Source organism: Giraffa tippelskirchi, chromosome X (genome assembly GCF_054371585.1).
Source record: "Giraffa tippelskirchi isolate mGirTip1 chromosome X, T2T-mGirTip1v1.2.pri, whole genome shotgun sequence".
NCBI classification, from domain to species: Eukaryota; Metazoa; Chordata; class Mammalia; order Artiodactyla; family Giraffidae; genus Giraffa; species Giraffa tippelskirchi.
Genome location: NC_137289.1, coordinates 140,942,224 through 140,961,142, shown reverse-complemented (window position 1 = coordinate 140,961,142; position 18,919 = coordinate 140,942,224). Strand labels below are relative to the sequence as shown.

The 18,919-nt window shown below is 43.5% G+C and overlaps 1 long non-coding RNA gene and 1 pseudogene across 2 annotated transcripts in view; one reads left to right on the top strand and one right to left on the bottom strand.

The window, feature by feature from the left end:
* Positions 1–2,457: 2,457 nt before the first annotated feature.
* Positions 2,458–18,919, top strand: part of LOC145536113 (uncharacterized) — a 166,495-nt gene continuing 150,033 nt past the window's right edge. The window contains exons 1-2 of the long non-coding RNA XR_014075654.1: positions 2,458–2,676; positions 3,145–3,338. This is a non-coding gene — a long non-coding RNA (uncharacterized LOC145536113). The remainder of the gene's footprint in view (positions 2,677–3,144; positions 3,339–18,919) is intronic.
* Positions 11,092–13,930, bottom strand: LOC145535942 (TAF5-like RNA polymerase II p300/CBP-associated factor-associated factor 65 kDa subunit 5L pseudogene; annotated as a pseudogene). Its single transcript, XR_014075546.1, has one exon. The product of XR_014075546.1 is annotated as a TAF5-like RNA polymerase II p300/CBP-associated factor-associated factor 65 kDa subunit 5L pseudogene (transcript).

The following is an 18,919-nucleotide window of genomic DNA, read 5'->3' as shown; positions in this document are numbered from 1 at the left end:
GCGTTTATTATAAGGCACCAGACAGTCCAGGACTGCTGATGTTCAAAAACACCTGAACTCCCTGAGGGGTTTCAGGGGGCATTTTTAAAGGCAAGGTGAGGGAGGGGGTTCCAGGATTTGTGATCAGCTCATGCATAATTCTCTGAGAGGCTGATGGTGAGGTAAGAAGGCCATGTCACAGGGGTTAATATTATCAGTCCCCAGGCTCCAGTAGGTCTCCCGGCTACATGCTCATGATCCAGTAGTTAACTTCTACTTGATGGTGGTTTCAGCACCTGTAAAACAACTCAGGAAACATGCATCATATACTGTTATGTAGGTACTTCAGAGGAACCAAAGGAGAGGACCTGGGGGGTGGCATCTGTCCCAGGAAAGCCCCATAAGTCCTACACATCATCACAGTCCTTGTGTTCAAGGAACCCTTATTTTACTTAATAATAGCCCCAAAGTGCAAGAGTGGTGATGCTAGCAATCATGATATGCCAAAGAGAAAGTCAAGTTCTTCCTTTAAGTGAAAAAGTGAAAGTTCTTGACTTAATAAAGGAATAAAAAATCATACGCTGAAGTTGCTAAGATCTAGTTAAAACAAATGTTCCATCGATGAAACTGTGAGGAAAGAAAAAGAAATTTGTGCTAGTTTTGCTGTTATACCTCAAACTGCAAAAGATATGGCCATGGTCTGTGATAAGTGTGTAGTTAAAAGGTGGAAAAAGCATTAAGTTTGTACAATAAAATAGAGGGAGACCACATTTACATAGCTTTTATTATAGTATATTGTTATAAGTGTTCTGTTTTTACTATTATTGCTGTTAATCTCTTGCTGTGACTAATCAGTTAAACTTTACCACAGGTATGTATGTATGTATATTCTTTTAATTATTTTTTTAACCTAAATATTCTCATTAACTGCAAATAATAAAAGTTTACTTAAAAAAAAAAAAAAAAAACCCTCTGGGCACCAGACGTAAAAGTGGGGCAACTGACCTAAAACCAGGTTCCAGATGTAAAACCATGACACTTTTTTTTTTTCTGGGCGGGGGGGGGGTGGAGTACGGGGTGTGCAGTGTGCAGGATCTTAGTTCCCTCATCAAGGATTTAACCCGTGCTCCCTGCAGTGGAAGCCCAGTGTCTTAACCACTTGAACAGGAGAGAAGTCCCAGACACCTGACTTATTACCCTGGTACCTAACGTAAAACCTGGTACCTGACCTAAGCTGAGAAACCTTCCATCAAACTGGGGACTTGACATAAACGACGCGCCTGCCGTCAAGCTGCCGGGCCACTGACATAAACCTAGTGTCTGATGTCAAAACTGGGAGGCTAAGGTAAACCTGCCATCTGACGTCAAAATCAGGATTGGAACGTAAACTGGGCGTCTGATATTAAAGTTAGGTGCCTGATGTAAATCCGGTGTCTGACATCAAAGCCGGGAGCCTGACGTAAACTAGGCGTCTGACCTCAAGCTGGGAATGTAAACCAAGCGCCTGACTGCAAAGCCAGGAACCGGAAGTCAAAGAACGGGCACTTATGCAAACGCAGCGCATGACGTCACAGCCAGGTGCCTTTAGTAAACCCAGCGTCTAACATCAAAACCAGGTGCGTAACGTAAACTGGGAGTCTGACATCAAAGACTGGCACCTGATGTAAACCTGATGTCTGACATCATAGCTGGGCGCCTGACGAAACCTGGCATCTGAAGTCAACATTGGGTATGGAACGTAAAAGGAGTGCATGACGTCAAAGCCTGGCACCCAGCTTTGATATCACATGCTGGATTTACGTGAGAGCTGGGCACCTGACGTCTAAATCACGTGCGGAACGTAAACCACTTATCTGACAACAAAGTCAGGTGTCTCATGTAAATCCAGCATCTGACGTCAAAGCCCGGCGGCTGATGTAAACCTGGCATCTGTCATCAAAGCACGCCCCTGAAGGGAACCCGGTGTCAGAGGCGGGTGCCTGACGTAAAGCTGGCATCTGACTTCAGAGTGGGGCGCCTGATGTAAACCTGACGTCTGACGTCAGAGGGCACCTGACGCAAAGCTGGAGTCTGACGTCACAGTCGGGCGCCTGACGTACACCTGGCGTCTGATGTCAGAGGTGGGCGCCTGACGTACACCTGGCGTCTGACGTCAGAGTCGGGCGCCTGACGTACACCTGGTATTTGACGTCAGAGTCGGGCGCCTGACGTAAACCTGACGTCCTACGTCAGAGGTGGGCGCCTGACGCAAAGCTGGCAACTGACGTCAGAGTCGGGCGCCTGACGTACACCTAACGACTGACATCAGAGGTGGGCGCCGGATGCAGAGCTGGCAACTGACGTCACAGTCGGGCGCCTGACGTACACCTGGCGTCTGATGTCACAGTCAGGTGCCTGACGTAAACCTGACGCGTGTCGTCAGAGGTGGGCGTCTGACGTCACAGTCGGGCGCCTGACGTACACCTGGCGTCTGACGTCAAAGCCGGGTGTGAAATGTCAACACGGTATGACGTCAAAGTCAGGTGCCTGCCTAGCGTATACCTGGCATCTGACGTCCAAATTTGGACGTGGAACGTAAGCCTGGTATATGATGTCAAAGTCTGGCGCCTGACATAAACCCAGCATCCGTCATCAAAGCAGGGCGCCTAACATAAAACAGGCGTCTGACATCAAAACCGGGCGTGAAATGTAAACAAGGTATCTGACGTCAAAGTCAGGCACCTAGTGTAAATCCAGTGTCGACATCAAAATCGGGCACTTAATGTAAACTGGCATTTGACGTCAAAATTGGGCGCATAATGTAAAGCGGGCCTCTGATATCAAAACTTGGCACCATACATAAACTGGGTGTTTGATGTCAAGTCGAGAAACTTATGTAAATATTGCACCTGACGTCAAAACCTAGCACCTAACGTAAACTGGGCATCTGACGTCAAAGTCGGGTGCCTGAAGTAAACCCATTGTCTGACTTCAAAACCGGGTGACTGACGTACACTAGGCGACTGACTTCTAATTGGGTGACTTATGTAAACCCGGCGAGTGAGATAAACCTGGCGCCTGACGTCAAGCTGGGCGACGCGACTTACTTCAGACTGGCACCTGACGTCAGAACAGGGGCACCTGACAGAAAACCCAGCACCTAAGGTAAAACCAGGTACTTGACAGGTGTAAACTCCCTCCTGGAAGATCCTGGCCCTGGAAGGAGGGCACAGAGATACTATGGTGCCCGTCAGTCTCCTTCAGAGAGAACTCCAGTAGGCTCCCGAATGTGTCAAATCAGAGGCCTTCCCGGAAAATACAGCATCTACCACACTATCTCGGCATCCCTGGAGGTGGTTTCTGCTATGGACATTAGGCCGGTGAGTCTGATTGCAGATGTTCAAAAACTGTTCCTTGGATGGCTCTGGGTCTCCTAAAGTGAGCCCCACTGGTTTTAAAGATAGATATTTTTTGCGGGGGGGTGGGGGCTCATGTCTCAGGTGTAGGTTTTAAAAGCTGGGGGTGCCCCATGTGGGGTTCTAATCCTTCACCCCTCAGGGAGAAGCTCTGGATTTGAGTTCTCTCCTGAGAGTTGCTGCTCAGAGGTGGCGTTAATCGCAATGTGTATCCTACTCTCTCCTCATCTCCTTCACCAAGCTGCTCAGCCAGTTTTCAGGGTTTTTTCAAGAGGAAGTGGGTCTACATATAGGTGTAGATTGGCTGGGTATGTCACAGTCTTGGTCTGGAATCTCCTTAATAAGATTTTCCTGAAGGTTCTATGTTCCACTGCTGTTGTTTCTTTAACAGAAAAAAGACCAAAAGATTGTAGTACAACATGGGGGCATTGGTATCAAAAGATACTGGCATCCCAAGCCAGCATGCCATCCTGGTGGTGTTTGAGTCACTTTAAGCAGGACCTTCCCCATAAATTTTAGAATCGGCTTGTCAATATCCAAAATTATTAAGAGTTTTGATTCCTATGAATTTAACTATAGATCAGTTTGAGACTTTGTATCCCGACAATACTGAGGCTTCTAATCCATGAATGTGGTATATTTCTCAAAATTTGTTTTCTTTAATAATTTTCATTAAAGCTTTGTAATTTATTCCATGTTGTTAAATTTACAGGCATATATTTTTTCGATGGTATTATACATGGGAACAGAAGGGCATGGCAATCCACTCCAGTGTTCTTGCCCAGAGAATCCCCATGGACAGAGGAGCCTGGTGGGCTACAGTCCATGGGGTCGTGAAGAGTCGAACACGACTGAACGATTAAACACATACATGGGAATCTCATGCCCTCCAAATTTTTTTTTTAAGATTTTTTGAAGTGAATCATTTTTAAAGTCTTTATTGAATTTGTTACAGTATTGCTTCTGTTTTATGTTTTTTGGTTTTTTGGCCATGAGGCCTGAGGGATCATAGCTTCCTGACCAAGGATTGAACCTGCACCCTCTGCTTTGGAAGGGGAAGTCTTAATCACTGCACCACCAGGGAAGTTCCCCATCTCAATCTGTTTTTTAATTAATAAAAAATATGTGAGATATATGTGCATATACATATAGTCTAGTAATCTTATTAATGGACTTCCCAGGTGCCACTAGTGGTAAAGAACCTGCATGCCAGTGCAGGAGATATAAGAGACACGGGTTTGATCCCTGGGTTGGAAGATCCCCTGGAGGAGGGCATGGCAGCCCACTCCAGTATTCTTGCCTGGAGAATGCCATGGACAAAGGGAACCAGGCAGGATCACCGAGTTGGACACAACTGAAGTAACTTAGCATGCAGTGTTATTAAACTCTCTTATTGGTTTTGGTTTATACGTGCATAGTTTAGGCTTTTTTTAGAAACATAAATCACATCCCCTGTAAATAATGATACTTGATTTCTTTCTTTCCAATTTGCCTTATGTTTCTCTTTCACACCCTAATGCCTTGACCAAGACATCAGCACGGTATTAAATGAAAGTGATGAATGAGCCCCTCACCTTGTATCTGAACATCAGAGAGAGGGCTTTTAGGATGTCCTCATTGACTATGATGTTTGTTATAACATTTCGTATTAGATTGAAAAATATAAAAATTGGTGGCATTTGACCATTTCTGACTTACAAAAACAGTAGTTTCATATATTTTAACATAATAGTTGCTCTTGTCAGGTTAAGGCAGTTCCCTCCTGATGTTTCTTAAAGGTTTGGAATACTTTTTTTTATATTATGAATGGTGCAGGGTTTTTTTCAAATGCTTTTTCTGAGTTTACTGAATTGACATATTTCCACGTTTCTTGTTATTGTTTGATTTCTAAACACTAGAGCAGTCTTATGTTTCTGGATTAAACTCAATGTTTCTTATTTGATATTTTGAATTCTGGAATGAACATGTCCTGTGAACATGAATTATGAATTCATGTTGACTGAATTATGTCCTGTGGCTTTATTTTATTGTACTGTGTGTTCAGATATTACCTGTGCCTGTTTGCTTTCTCTTTGCTATCTATAATTCTGATTAGTTTTCTCATGCTATGCTATGTATGTTTTAACCTCTCTTTCACATTTTCCTTACTTTTGTCTCTCTCATGCATTCTAATTAATTTCTTCTGATAAATATTCCAAAGTCCCCTTTTGAGTTATTTATTTTTAAACTCCTAAAAGTTCCATTTCAAATCTGTATGGCTATTTTTCACAATTCCTTGTCCCCTGCATGTATGTTTAAAGTTATTCATTATTTATTTTATTAATCATAAGCTGTTTTATAGTCTATGACTAATATGTGAAATCTTTATAGGTCTGTTTCTCCTTGCTCTTATTTTTTCCTACAAATTTTCACTCATGGTACCGTACTTTCCTGCCTTCTTTTTCATGATTTCTTTTGCCTCTTGCTTGTATTCCTTAAAAAATTTTATTTGGTGGAATTCTTGGAGATTTGGGGTAGAGTTCCTAGTGTAGAGAGAATTGGCTTTTGCTCTCATCTGTCAGCTGTTGGTACTTACCAAGCCTGTCTAAAATCACTAGATTATTGGTTTCAGGTTTTGTTGAACACCCATATGTGTTATAAGAAGTGTGAATTTGGGCTGTCTAGGCTCCAAAGCGGAGAAGGCAATGGCACCCCACTCCAGTACTCTTGCCTGGAAAATCCCATGGACGGAGGAGCCTGGTGGGCTGCAGTCCATGGGGTCGCTAAGAGTTGGACACGACTGAGCGACTTCACTTTCACTTTTCCCATTCATGCACTGGAGAAGGCAATGGCAACCCACTCCAGTATTCTTGCCTGGAGAATCCCAGGGATGGCAGAGCCTGGTGGGCTGCCGTCTATGGGGTCGCACAGAGTCGGACACGACTGAAGCGACTTAGCAGCAGCAGGCTCCAAAGGGGCAGCTTACTATTACATCTTCCTGAGGGAATCTCCTCTCTCTCTTCTCAGTACAAAGATTTAGAGAGCAATTTTCATTGCAGTTCCTTGAGACTATAACCCTTTGGGCTCCCAGTGTTATGATGAGGACTTTTGTGTAGACTCTGCCTTTTAGACAGGCCCTTGGTTTCTTCTCCTATATTCATGCCCCAGAGAACTGTGACGCTGAAGTTCAAGTTCACATCAGTTTGGCCACTACTCTCAATATCAAAGACTGCTTTGGTGCACCACTTACCTCTCTGGGTTTCCATCTTATTACCTATGTTTCCCTGTCTTTCTTGCCTTCTATCAGCTCTTTTAAAAACTTTTTTAATCCAATATTTTAAATTTTTCTCAGGAGGAGGGTCAATCTGAAATATTTTGCCTACTGTATTACTGGAAACTGAAGTCCAGAGGTAATATTTTTTGCTTATTTACTGTATAACTGGTTATTTTTCTTTTTTTAATTAATTTATTTTAATTGGAGGATAATTACAATATTGTGATGGTTTCTGCCATACATCAACATGAATGGGCAGTAGGTATACATGTGTCCCCCCCCCGAACCCCCTTCCTACCTCCCTCCTCACCCTGTCCCTCTAAGTTGTCCCAGAGCACCAGCTTCGGGTATTCTGCTTCATGCAGCAATCTCGCACTGGTCATCTGTTTTACATATGGTAGTGTGTATGTTTCAATGCTATTCTCTCAAATTCCCACCCTCTCCTTTTCCACTGAGTCCAAAAGTCTGTTCTTTACCTCTATGTCTCCTTTGCTGCCCTGCATGTAGAATCATCAGTACCGTCATTGTTAATATACAGTATTTGTCTTTCTCTTTCTGATTTACCTCACTCTGTTCATACACCTCATTAGAACTGACTCAAATGTGTTCCTTTTTATAGCTGAGTAATATTCCATTGTATATATGTATCACAACTTCCTTATCCATTCATCCACTGATGGACATCTAGGTTGCTTCCATGTCCTAGCTATTGTAAACAGTGCTTCAATGAACATTGGGGTACATGTGTCTCTTTCAATTCTGGTTTCCTCAGGGTACATGCCCAGCAGTGGGATTGCTGGGTTGTATGGCAATTCTATTCCTAGTTTTTTAAGGAATCTCCACACTGTTCTCCATAGTGGCTGTACCAGTTTCCATTCCCACCAACAATGTAAGAGAGGGTTCCCCTTTCTCTACACCCTCTCCAGCATTTATTGTTTATAGACTTTTTGATGATGGCCATTCTGACTGGTGTGAGATGATACCTCATTGTCGTTTTGATTTGCACGTCTCTAATAATGAGTGATGTTGAGCATCTTTCAATGTGTTTATTAGCCATCTATATGTCTCTTTTGGAGAAATGTCTGTTTAGGTCTTTTGCCCACTTTTTGATTGGATTGTTCATTTTTCTGGTATTGATAGCTGCATGAGCTGCTTGTGTATTTTGGAAATTAATTGTCAGTTGTTTTATTTGCTATTATTTTCTCCCATTCTGAGGGCTGTCTTTTCACCTTGCTTATAGTTTCCTTCATTGTGCAAAAGCTTTTAAGTTTAATTAAGTCTGATTTGTTTATTTTTGTTTTTATTTCCATTATTCTGGGAGGTGAATCATAGAGGATCTTGCTGTGATTTGTGTTGGAGAGTGTTCTGCCTGTGTTTTCCTCTAAGACTTTTATAGTTTCTGGTATTACATTTAGGTCTTTAATCCACTTTGAGTTTTTGTGTATGGTGTTAGAAAATGTCCTAGTTTCATTTTTTTATACGTAGTTGACCAACTGACTACTTTTCTATTGTGATACCTATCATGAAGTCAGTGAATATAATTAGCAACCTTCAGACTCAAACTTGGGGTTTCCCTGGCACCTCAGATGGTAAAGAATCCTCCTGCAATGCAGGTAGACCTGGGTTCCATCCATGGGTTGGGAAGATCCCCTGGAGGAGGGCACCTGGAGAATCTCATGGACAGAGGAGCATAGCGGGCTACAGTCCATGGGGTCACAAAGAGTCGGACACAACCGAACGACTAAGCACAGCACAGGCTCAAATTTACTTATTTCCCCAGGGAAGCTGAGACAGAGCCACAGAGAGAATCATATACTAATATATTCTGCTACTTAAGCAAGATGGTCCTACTTCATCCTGGATCATTTGGCAGTAATGAAGATCATACCCTTGACTTTGCAGAGGGGTCCCTAGACAACCTCTTATTCTGTTCCCCAAACAATGTTAAGCATTACACTCAGCCCTCTGGATCCCTGGGTCCTGCATTTGCAGAATCAACTAACCGCGGATCAGAAATACTCAGGAAAAAAAAAAAAAGTAGAACCAATTCCAGGAAAGTAAAACTGGAATTTGCCACACACCAGCAACTATTTACATGGTGTTTACATAGTATTAGGTATTATGAGTAATCTAGAGATGATTTAAAGTATATGGCTGGCCAATTCATGTTGATGTATGGCAGAAACCATCACAGTATTGTAAAGTAATTATCCTCTAATTAAAAATTAAAATTAAAAAAAAAGTATATGAGAGGATGCATGTAAGTGAAATGAAGTCTCTCAGTTCTGTCCAACTCTTTGCGACTCCATGGACTGTAGCCTACCAGGCTCCTCCGTCCATGGGATTTTCCAAGCAAGAGTACTGGAGTGGGCTGCCATTTCCTTCTCCAGGGGATCTTCCCAACCCAGGGATCGAACCTAGGTCTCCCGCATTGCAGACAGGCGCTTTACCATCTGGGCCACCAGGGAAGCCCAAATTCTACAAATACTACACTATTCATGTAAGGGATTGAGCATCCATGGATTTTGGTATCTTCAAGGGTCCTAGAACCCATCCCCCTTGAATACAGAGGGATAAATGTATTCATATGGTGCCTGCCATGACTTACAGCTTCCACTTGTGAGATTTCTTCTCTCCCTAACCCATGTCCAGGTGTGTCTGAATCAAAATGCTCAGTGGTAATCGGACAGGCTGATTCTTCTCCTCCCCCCTCCCTGCCAGGGCACATGGAACAAAGTCTGAAGATAGTTTTGGTTGTCAGAACTTAGGGTGACTCAAGGTGGGACTGCTACTGGGATCTAGTGGGCAGACGCCTGAGATGTTACTAAACAGTCCACCCAACAAAGAATTATCTGGCTCCAAATGTGTATAGTGCTGAGCTTGAGACATGCTGGGAATTGATGAACCCAAGTTTTTCCCATAAGAGGATGAATTCCTCAAATTGTAGGTGACAGAAAATACATCATCAGCCAAATGCAAAAATATGACATTATATAGCAAGCTGGCATCACCTCTGGGCTGAGAGAAATCGTTCACAGAAATATTTAAGCAGTACATGTTTCAGTCATTGCAGTGCGTAAAATTGTCTTTAGGTACATGGACACAGTGTGACTTACTTAAGTAGAAAAGAAAAAAGTCCCAATTTCCAGTCCTATCTGTTTCCCATAAGAGTGGAAAAATCACTAATTGTGTATTAAATGGTTAAGTCAGGGCGTGCGTGCTAAGTCGCTTCAGTAGTATCTTGACTCTTTGTGACCCTATGGACCACAGCCTGCCAGGCTCCTCTGTCCAATCCAGAACAATTAAAACTTCCACATTGACCAAAGGTCTCCCAGGACACCCATGTAGTGATTTGACTGAAATCTGATTATTAGAATTGCTGAGTCAGTATACATCACGAACAATTTCAGTGGCTTCCGTTCAGGAGACCATTTTCCCTCAGAAAAATATAATTCACTAGCACTTGAGAAACAAAGCGATATTCTTCAAGTTGATTCAGTCACATTTGAATATTGATGTGTAACCTAGGACATAAAATATATACAATTTCAATGATTCTGTACCAAATAAGATTGTACCAGCAGACTTGCTGAAGTCATTAATGAGAAGGGGTGAAATAATTTCTAGGAGAAAATCTTAATCAGAGTGCAGCAGAGAAGTAAAAACACCATGCATAACGTAAAGGGTTTATTATAGGCCTTATTGTGGGGATGGTGGAGCAGGTCACGTAAGGCTATTTTCTCTGCACCTAGTGTTGAGCTGGCAGTTCAGCCAGACCAGCAACTGGAGGTGAGCTGGGCATAGATGAGACCAAAGACAAACGAGAAGCTGGATCTGTCTCTTTCAACCTCCAGCCTCAGTGCTGTGGGTAGCCTTCAGGAGAAAAAGCTGGTTTGGCCATGGCACTGCACGTGTGCTCGTCCCAGAGAAGCCGAGGAGGGACGCTGTCAGGAGATGCAGCGCCATGGCAAAACCAGCTTCTCCTGAAGGCTGCCCCAAGCACTGAGTACTGCCCCTGGCCAACAAGGTGAACCAGCAGATCAGTGGCAGCTCTCCTGGTACTCGACAGCAGGGCTGTAAATATAGCAGCTAGAATAGCTGCTACTTAACTTCTTTTTTAAAAGGATTAGTTTAACTGGAGGATAACTGCTTTATAATATTGTGATGGTTTTTGCCATACATCGACATGGATGGGCCACAGGCATACATGTGTCCCCCCATCCTGAACCCCCCTCCCACCTCCCTCCCTACCCCATCCCTCTGGGTTGTCTCAGAGCACCGGCTTTGAGTGCCCTGCTTCATGCACTGAACTTGGACTGGTCATCTGTTTTACATGTGGTAATATACATGTTTCAATGCTGTTGTCTCAAATCATCCCACCCTTGCCTTCTCCCAGAGTCCAAAAGTCTGTTCTTTTTTGGAGACTAAATATATTTTAATAAAAACCAAAATACAAAATAACTATTTTCAGAAAACAGAAATATTTAATCCTTTTCCCACAAATTAGAAGTCGCTTCATCCCCAGAACGTAGTTTTCGATGCATGTGTTTGTACCTAAGATTTGTTTCACAGACTGTTCATTAAACTGCTATTGCAAAGCAGAAGGTGGGAGGGACCATCTCAGGGGGAAAAGATGTTGGAAAAGCCACACCTCGGAATCATTTGGAAATTTGACATTTTCTAATTTTATCTTTTGACTTCTCACTTCTAAGTATTTTCATTTCTTTACCACAATCCGTCCTTTCAAGAGAGAGAATTGTTAACAGAAGTGCAGACATGAAAAGAATCTTTCTTTCCCACCACTGCTGCAAGAGCCCAAAACTTTCTCAATCAAACCCACCCACCCCCTTCCTGAAACATGTCATCTGGAGTGATCCATCTGTCACCCAGAAATTTTCCCTTTCTCCCAATACACTATGCAACCAAGTTCTGTGACTTCCCTGCACCTCTAAATTCCAAGTATCACAGCCAGCGCCAGGAGTAAAACCTGAAAGATGAGAGCAGCCAAGGCCCCCTCTGCCGGTGCTTGGTTTCTTCTCAAGAATAATTATAACAGTAACCATGAAAAACCCCGCTTCTCTCTGAATCAGGGAAAAGGAAAGGCATTTGCCAGGATGACCCTGCCCACTCCTACATCCCACCCCTGCATTCCTACCGGGATGGAGTCCCTTCCACCCAGTGACCCTGCAGCACGGCTCCTGGCGAGGGCGTCTGGCAAACTTCCTCCAGCCAAGTGCAGCCCTGGCAAGGCGAGGACACCTTGGCACCAAAGATAGGAAGGGGCCACTGGAAGACACAGTGGCATCTCTGGGATTTCTGATCTCAGGTTTGTTCCCCGTTACCACCCTTCCTCCTCCTGTCCTTCCACACCTGGGAGCTGAATGGAGGGTGGTGGCCTCGGGACATCTGCGGGGCAAGGGGGCACACGGGGAGTCTTACAGTCAGTGATTCCATCTGTCTGTCGTAAGACTTGCTGTCTGGAACCCTTCACACTGCCCAGTCCGTTACCTCAAAGGTACAAATCAGTGTTCCTGATTTTCTTCTGGGATTCCGGTCACCAGCAGGAGGTTGCAGGACATGAACTGCACACTCAGCACATTGCTCATCTGGCGCGTGTAGACGCCCAGGAGCTCGCTGGACGAGCCGTCGGAGGGCGTGCTGCTGTGCGGGCTCTCGATGTTCCAGACGCGCACCGAGTTGTCCATGGATGCTGACGCGATCAGGCTGCCGTCTGGGCTGAAGGTGACGCTGGTGATGTCATCCGTGTGGCCCTGGAGCTCTTTGTAGAGGGTCCCGGACGCCAGGTCCCACAGCTTCAGCAGCTGGTCCTCGCCCGCAGACACCAGGTACTTACCGGTGGGGGAAAAAGCCAGACAGCGCACGGGGCCGCAGTGGCCTGTGAAGAGTCTCAGCGAGTTCCCCTGCTGGGCACTCCACAGCCGCACCGTCTTGTCTGTCGAGCCCGTGGCTAAATAGTTTGCATTGGGGTGGAACTTGACACAGTTCACATCCGCCAGGTGCCCAGCGTAGATTCGCAGTGGGTACGTCCGATCAAACGACCACAGCCGTGCCGTGCGGTCGTGGGACCCGCTGGCAAAGAACAGGCTGTGCGGGCTGATGTCCAGGTCCCACACGGGGTAGGCGTGGCCCTGGTACAGCACGGTGTTAGTGAAGCTCTCCAGGTCCCAGTACCTGATGGATGTGTCTTCAGAGCAGGAGAGCAGCGCTGAGCTGTCCGGGAGGAACCTGGTGCCGTACACCGGCCCGCAGTGTCCCCGCAGGACCTTCATCTCCTTGCCTGCCTTGTCCTCCTCGTCCTCCTCGCCCTCCTCGAAGATATCATAAGCCACGTGGATGTGGGACACGTCTCCTGGATGGGGCTTGGATTTAAACTTCTTGGAAGTCAGATTCCACAGTTTTATGGAGGAGTTGTCAAAGCCTGCGGCGAGCAGCTTGTTGTCCGGGGAGGCCTCCGCCGTGTTCAGCAGCTGCTCGGTGTTGTAGAAGGCGTAGAAGTAGATGGTGATGAGGGAGGGCGGCGCATCCTGGACGCGCTTGATGCTCTCCCGAAGGATCTCCAGCTCCTCCTCGTTCTGCAGGAGGGGCATGGGCATGTCGGTGGGCTCCTGGCCGCCGCCCTCGCCGCTGGAGGAGCCACCGCTGGCAGAGAGCTGGTAGTCCATTCTCTCGGCGGGCTGCACGTCCAGGTGGATGTGCCAGCTGAGGACTCTGCACAGCGCGGTGTTGTTGTCACTCTGGAGGTAGCAGAGAAGGTAGTTGTAGGCGTCTTCTGGCAGACGAACCACGTACTTGCTGTCCAGGAAGGCCCGCAGCCGGAAGTTAGACAGGATGTCCTGGATGGTCAGGGTGGTCTGGAGCTGCTCGATGACGTCCTTCTGGCGGGCGTTCTGGAGAAACATTCCATGGAAGCGGCTGTAAAAGCTTTCCACTGTGCCCTTTGGGCTGTTCTGGACCAGGTCGAGATGGAGGTAGACAAAGAGAGGGTAGAGGAGAGGCGTCAATTCGTGGCTATGCTGGGAGTCAGAGTCCATGAGAAAACCCCGCAGCCGTCCGAACTGTAGTTCATACTGCTGGGGGTCTACCTGGAAAGAGGCTGCAGACACTGTGTTGGCACAACCAGATTCTGATCGGACTGCGAGGCTGGTAGCCATATCCTGGGCGCTCTGTGACAGTCGCAGGCCTTGGTTCGGTGGGCCGTCCCTGTCCTGGTACCGCCGGCATTTGAGGTAGCTGGACACGGCCGTCTGTACCTGCTTGCTGCGCAACGGTTCCATGACTGACGATCCCAGGCGGCTTCCGCTTCCGGTGCCAGCCGCTGCCGCCAGGGTTACCCCGCAACTGCTTCCGTCACCTCTGAGAAAGGCTCGCTCGCCACAGGCTCGGCCCCTCCCTCCCCTCCCCCACCCCACGCCGCCCCTTCCTCTCCTCCCCCACCCCCCCACCCCCTCTTGGTGGCTCTGGGCAGCTGCCCCCTGACTGACTAACGTGCAGAGCCGACACGGGCTGGGGCCCAAAAGTCTGTTGTTGTTGTTGTTTTTATATATAATTTATATATTTATTTCAATTGGAGGATAATTACTTTACAGTATTGTGATGGTTTTTGCCATACATCGACGTGAATCAGCGACAGGTACACATGTGTCCCGCCATCCTGACCGCCCCCCTCCCACCTTCCCACCATATTCCTCCGGGTTGTCCCAGAGCATCAGTTTTGAGTGCCCTGCTTCATGCACCGAACTTGCACTGGTCATCTGTTTTACATATGGTAATATACATGTTTCAGTGCCATTCTCTCAAATCATCCCACCCTCACCTTCTCCAACAGAGTCCAAAAGTCTGTTCTTTATGTCTCTTTTGCTGCCCTGCATATAGGATCGTCATTACCATCTTTCTAAATTCCATATATATGTGTTAATGTACAGTATTTGTGTTTCTCCTTCTGACTTAACTTCACTCTGTACAATAGGCTCCAGTTTGATCCACCTCATTAGAACTGATTCAAATGTGTTCATTTTTTTTAAATGTATTCATTTTATAGCTGAGTAATATTCCATTGTGTACATGTACCACAACTTCCTTATCCATTCCTCTGCTGAAGGACATCTAGAGTGCTTCCATGTCCTAGCTATTATTAATGTTCACTGCAAAAGTCTGTTCTTTGTGTCTGTGTCTCCTTTGCTGCCCTGTGCTGCTTAACTTCTAAATCTCATGGGGCTTTCTCTCCTGGCCAACCCCAGCCTGGAAGTGCTGGGGAAAGAAATAATGGGAAACACAATGCAAACACACCACAAATATCCTGCTTGCCAAAGTAGGAGTAAATCCTCTTGGATAAGCATTTCCCACCATGAAATGAGTGGATGACAGTATGGGAGGCTGGCAGTAGCCTTGGGATTGTGGATGTTAGAGAATATAATTCCAGAGGATGATAAATAAAGACAAAAGGACACTGGGAGTCTCTCTCAGGGAACTCTCTGTCCAGGAGGATCTCACCTGTGGAAGAGGCCATGGGCATCTTGTTTAAGCTGGCAGCTAGAACTGTGATTGGAACTAGACAACAGTGAGGGCTGGAAGCTAGGTCCTTAGACATTATGATGTTTGACTCTACCTTATAACTGTGGGAGTGTAAAAATCTGTTTGAAAGACTAAGTAAGCTGGAGATTGGCAGGTTAACAAATCTAAAGAAAATGACATAATACTTTTTTAATAGAATCAGAGAAGGCATTTGATAAATGAAACATATATTCATGATTTTAAATGAACTATTAATAAAATAGGAATTGATTAATTTACTTTCTTACCATGATGGAAATTAATGAAAAAGTCACTATTACAATTTCTGGGAAAATGGTAGAAGCTTTTCCCATTAAAATCAGGAGAAAGGATAGTTTTTATTACCATTGTTATTATTATTTTAAAATTTTTAGCCAAAACAATTAGACTAGAGAAATAAAAGGCATAAAAATTGGGAAGGATGAGGTAAAGTTATCATTTCTCATGGATAAAATTATATGTATAATTTTATATATTTATTGTATATATAATAATATATATTATTGCTAGAAAACCCAACAGCATGAACTAAAAAACTGTTACAAATGATCTAGAATTTTAGGACATTTCTGGTGGTAAAATCGAATATAGACAGCAGTAGTTTTCATATAAATAAACAACAACCAATTACAAGACCAACTGAAGACCCTACCTGGGCAGTTGTAATGTGAATTATATATTCTGCAAAGGTGAAGATCTCTCTTATCTTACCATTTATAGAAAAGATTTGCTGACTCCTATTCTAGATCACAAGAAAGAACTAGAAAGCAGAATACCTGATACAATACTAAACAATCTTTGCCCTCATGGAGCATATATACCAATGGATTCTGGAAAATAAGAGCCACCTATTAGACAAAAAAAATCTAAAATCCTAGGGGACTTCCCTGGTGGTCCAGTGGTTAAGATTCCAGGCTTTCACTGCAGAAAGTGTGGGTTCAATCCTTGGTGGGGGAACTAAGATCCCATGTGCTATACACAGCTACTGGGGGGGGATATATATATGTATATGTATATATTTAAAAAATCTAAAATCCTAAATACCTTTACCAAGTCTATGAAACCTAAAACAAAATTACTTTATTAAAGGTATTTTAAGTACTTACCACTTTGCAGAGAAAGAGTAGCTGATCAGTTTTCTAGCTCCTTTCAGTCCTTAAGGAAATGCTACCTCTCCATGATTAATCTGTGTGAAATAACTAAATTACTTCCTATCAAACGGTGATTTCCATTAATGCTACTTATCTTATGCTAATCTCTTATGTTGATTTCAGTAATACATCCTGAATTTCAAGTTTGTCACCTATTAACTTTAAAAAATGTAATTCTAGCTTATGTCTCTGGTGTCCTTTCCTCCATGAAACAAAATCAAGGCAGTTAAAATGTGCATGATGAAAAAAAATGTATGATGTTTATAGTAATATAATTTAAATAATTCCTCCGTTTTGATCTCAACAAATTGGATTTAATCTGTGAGCAAGGTGTCTCAGTCTTAGTACCATTGGCATGCTGGACCGAATCTTCTTCTCTTGTGGGGCCTGTCGTGTGCATTATAGGATATTTAGCAGCATCCCTAGCCTCGACCCACTAGATACTGGTAGTGCCATCCAGTGAAGACATACACAAATCTCTGCAGCAATTGCCAGACATCCTCTGGACAACAAAATCCCAATTAAATTCAGCCTCTCGTGGTTTCTTATTACTTTGTTATCTTCATGGTTTTTTCAAAGACTCAGTCATAGCCTTTGGTAGTAAGTACTACCAGGAAAATAATTTGACTTCTTAAGTATAGTTTGAAAGATTGCCCAGAAAAAAATTTTTTCACTAGTATTTTCAAACCACATCATTTTGTAGAAGTAACCAAAGACAAGATTATAGCTTTGACTGACAAATACAAGCTAAGTAAGTTGTTTTATTAATGCTGATGTTGTCAACCTAAAGAAAATTCTTTGTTTGAGTGCATCATCCTAAAGCTATTTTCTGTTAAAGTAACTGTAGTGGAAAATTATTTCCAGAGTTGGTGGCGTAAGGACCTCTGAAAAATCACTCTTGCATAAAAGGCTTGAACAACACTGTAAACCAACTAGATCTAACATACATTTATAGAACACTCTACCCAACGAGAGCAAAATACACATTCGTGTCAAGTGCACATGGAACGTTTAAGATAGGCCATACACTTGACTGCAAAAACACATTTCCACACATGTAAAAGAATTGGAAGTCATACAAAGTGTATTAATCAACCACAATGGAAAAAAATTAGAAAGCAATAACAGAAGAAAATTTAGGAGATTCACAAATATGTGGAAATTAAACAGTGTACTCCTAAATAACCAATAGTCAAAGAAAAAAATCATAATGGAAATTAGAAAATAAATGAACATACAACATATCAAAATACATGAGATGTAGCTAAATCGGTACTCAAGAGGAAAGGAAAGAAGATCTCAATGACCTAATATTCAGTCTTAGGAAATTAGCAAAAGAATAGCAAACTAAACCCAAAGCAAGCAGAAGGAAGGAAATAATGAAGATCAGAGCAGGAATAAATGAAACAAAATAGAAAAACAGTAAAGAAAATTGATGAAACCAAATGTAGATTATTTGCAAAGATCAACAAAAATTAACAAACTTTTAGCTATACTGACCGAGAAAAGTACACTCAACTAAAATCAGGAATGAAAGAGGAGACTTTATTACCAACTTTGCAGGAGTAAAAATGATCATAAGGGAATTCTATGAGATATTATCGGGCTTCCTGGTGACTCAGATGGTAAAGAATCTGCCTGCAATGTGGGAGACCCAGGTTCAATTCCTGGGTGGGGAAGATACCCTGGAGAAGGGAATGGCTACCCACTCCAGTATTGTTGAGGCTTCCCTGGTGGCTCAGATAGTAAAGAATCTGCCTGCAATGCAGGAGACCCAGCTTTGGTCCCCTGGAGAAGGAAATGGCTACCCACTCCAGTATTCCTGCCTGGAGAATTCCATGGATGGGGGTACCTGGAGGGCTACAGTCCATGGGGTCGCAAAGAGTTAGACACAACTAAGTGACTAACACTTTCCCATGAGATATTGTATGCCAACATATTAGATGGTCTGGATAAAATGGACAAATTCTAGAAAGATACAAATTACCAAAACTGACTCCAGAAGCAATGGAAAATTTTAGTAGACTTCTAACAAGTGAAGAGATTGAAACAGTAGTCATAAACTTTTTAGAAAGAAAATCTCAAGCTCAAATGTTTTCACTGGTGAATACTACCGAACATTTAAAGAAAAATTCAAGCCAATCCTTCACCAATTTTTTAACAAAATAGAAGAGGGAATACTTCACAACACATTCTATGAGGCTTTGACACCAGTATTGGACAAATAGTATCAGAATAAAAGAAAACTGCAGGCTAATATCCCAAATGTAATAGATGTAAAAATCTCCACAAAATACTAACTCCAGCAACATATTAAAAGGATTATATACCATGACCAAGTGTAATCTATTGCAGGGGTAAAAGCTTTGCTTAACATGTGAAAATCAATTTAATAGATTATATTGATAGAGTGAAGGACAGTAACCACATGATCATCTCAATAGATGCTGATGCAGCATTTGACAAAATCCAACACTTTTATAATAAAAATGCCCAGAAAACTAGCAGAAGATAGTTTCCTCAAGCTTTTGAAGGGCATTTACAAAAAAATGAAAGTTATATCATACTTA